Source organism: Coptis chinensis, chromosome 4 (assembly GCF_015680905.1).
Source record: "Coptis chinensis isolate HL-2020 chromosome 4, ASM1568090v1, whole genome shotgun sequence".
Lineage (NCBI taxonomy): Eukaryota > Viridiplantae > Streptophyta > Magnoliopsida > Ranunculales > Ranunculaceae > Coptis > Coptis chinensis.
Window position 1 is genome coordinate 60,395,874 of NC_141459.1, and position 2,874 is coordinate 60,398,747.

At 31.2% G+C, this 2,874-nt stretch overlaps 1 long non-coding RNA gene across 1 annotated transcript; it reads right to left on the reverse strand.

The window, feature by feature from the left end:
• Positions 1-977: 977 nt before the first annotated feature.
• LOC147504247 (uncharacterized) lies at positions 978-1,424 on the reverse strand. The gene is made up of 2 exons (XR_015220366.1): positions 1,340-1,424; positions 978-1,251 (listed from the first exon to the last, which is right to left on the reverse strand). It is a non-coding gene; the product is annotated as an uncharacterized LOC147504247 (long non-coding RNA).
• Between the last annotated feature and the right edge of the window lie 1,450 nt (positions 1,425-2,874).

The window sequence follows — 2,874 nt, forward strand, 5'->3', positions numbered from 1 at the left end:
AGAAAAGTGAACTATGATTATTTTGTGTAAACCCAAAATAGGGGTGATAATTTATGTATTATACTATATATTTATGTATTATACTATATATTTGTATAAACCCTAAAAGAAAACCACATTTTCTTGTTATTTTATATTATATTTATGTATTATACTATAATTATCTAAATTGTATAAAAAAATCATTAAATTAGTTTTCAATAGGAGATAAATTATAACATAATATAACATAATATAACATATGCGCTTTTGTAATTGATTTAATGATATGTATATAAGTCATACATAAAAGCAAATCTAACCTAACAACATAGTTAAGTATGAAAAATATAGATGTTTTAAGAATATCATCTCTTCCACCATCTCTATCTATTTTTTTTCTAAAGACATAAGAATTAGTTTTGTATACTTATATACATATCATTAAGTCAATTACAAAAAAAAAAAAAAAAAAAAAAAAAAAAAAACACAAAAAAAATAGTAAACTAGTGAAGTATAATTAGGACCGAGCCCGAACCTCGCCCCTCAAAATGAGGGTCGAGGGGCGGGTTAAGGGCTTGAGTTTTCATGCTTTGACCCTACTAGAATCCGCCCTCAACATCAAATAGGGATCGGGGTTGACCTGACCCAATCATGAGGGCTTTTATGGTTTGAGGGGTGGGCTAGCCCGGCCCGACCCTTTTATCACCCCTACCGTGGGTTATATAAACTGCTTATACCTCGGTTCTTATCAAACCGTGGTTTCTTTTTTTTTTTTTTTTTTTTAAATAAAACCCCTAATTATTTGATTCTAATCATATTCATTCAACCTGCAACCTGCCCATTTTCACCATATATATATCCACACTGGATTTAAAAACACATTGCTCAAATAAACAATTCATAGTGCAACACAAACAAAAGAAATAAATTTACACATCCAACACAAAGACATTGAATTGCTAAAAGAATTTTGAACTTTTTTGAGTCATCAATAATGAAAGAAACATCCAAATTTACTTGTTATATCAAAATAATAATGACCTAACTTGTTGCATCAATAAAAAAAACAATCTATTTGTTCTATCTAAAATATCAAAAAAAAAAATGGTGAGACCAAGCACCACACCTTGACTGGAAAGGGTCAAAACCTAGCTAAGACTTGACGCTTGGCTCGAACGCTCCATTATGCTAGATGAATCTAAAAATTTCAAGTCGAACAACATCAAGTTCCTCTTGTGTGTATGTATCTTTGAGGGATAGATTTGTCATCTGCACGATTAACGATAAAAAAGTATATAATAACTAAATAATGAAGAGTAACACAAAATAGAGAATGCTAGTGTATGACGAATTATACCTTATTTTCAAAAGAATTATCTGAACAAGCTTCCATTATTTCTCTCATAAACTTCATTACGTAATACCCACACTCTTTACTACCAAAGTTGGTAATGGCCCTAAGTACAAACATGGAAAATATTCATAAGCATATATTTTTCCAAATACACAGTATGTATGCATAAGAATTTGTTTATTACCATAATCTTCTCCCACTTCACTAGACCTTTACTTCCTTTCCCTTCAAGTCTTTCTATTTTCATGACCGCGACTTCAAAAATAAGATCAATGTAAAACCTAATTAGCAAGTAAAAGATAAGCACGTAATGATCTAATTATTTCATATGCATACACAATCATGACAAACCTGTTAAAATAGATATCCATATCATTAGATGGTAGATTATGCATCGAATCCAACCAATTAAAAGTCATTCGCGATAAATTAATAGCAATCAAAACCCAATGTCCACTACAAAAAGATCAGAGGCATGTGTAGTTAAAAAAGAAAAATTAGACATTAAAACTATAATATACATTCCAATGAAAATGATAAAACATGGATAATATTAAAAATATAAGACAATATCCTTACCCTGGATTATAAGGGATAAGAACAACTCTTTTTCCACTTATATTCTGCAAGCTCTTCACAATAATTTGAGTTTTCTCATTCCCATTAGCTCTTGTGAAAGATAAAGGGTTTACAAACCGACGACATCACGACAACTCACAAATTTGGTCATAAAGAATCCTAGAGAAAGAAAAAATAAAGCAATCATAATTACTAAAACTAAAGATGAATATCTAAGATTTTACGATAACACCAACAATGAAATTTTGCGGATATTCTAACCTCATGTATACCACCAAAATAGCAAAGATCTAACCAACCCATGTTACATACATCCATTATATCACTTTTCTCCATAATGAAACTACCCATATTATCTCCAAACAATTCTCCTCCTAATTGGAAAATGTATCGAACCTTGGTCCCCCTCGAAGTTTCATATTGAGGAATCCCACAAACTAATCTATTGCACCTTGATTATGACTATCACTAGTTTGATTTTTACTTCCCTAAATTAAAAATTCAGAACAACCAATTATTAAAAGAGAAGCCAAATTCAGAAATCAATCATATAGCTTCATATTAAAGAATCTTGTTATTTACCTCAATGTCGTCTTTATAATAGACATGGTCCTTTGGCCAAGGAACTTGTGTGCCAAGAGCATCTGCGACATCTCCTCATTCACTTGTATAGGAAGAGCAAGACGGCCAGCTTCTTCAGAAACAAGCGATACAACCGCAACACGAACATTATTGAGTCCCAAAGGGTAACCGTGAATTTCTTTTCGTTTATTTCCCTTGTATACCAAGCCTTCAAAGAATAATATTTGTTCGCCACCCGACCAAATAACATTCTTTTTCCTATATAAATGTCTAAGTATCATAATAAGCACACAACATTATATTTTAATAACATATTACATGTAAACTACAATTTACCTCCCCTAGACCAAATGTTTGACCCCGTGTTTTCTTATTTG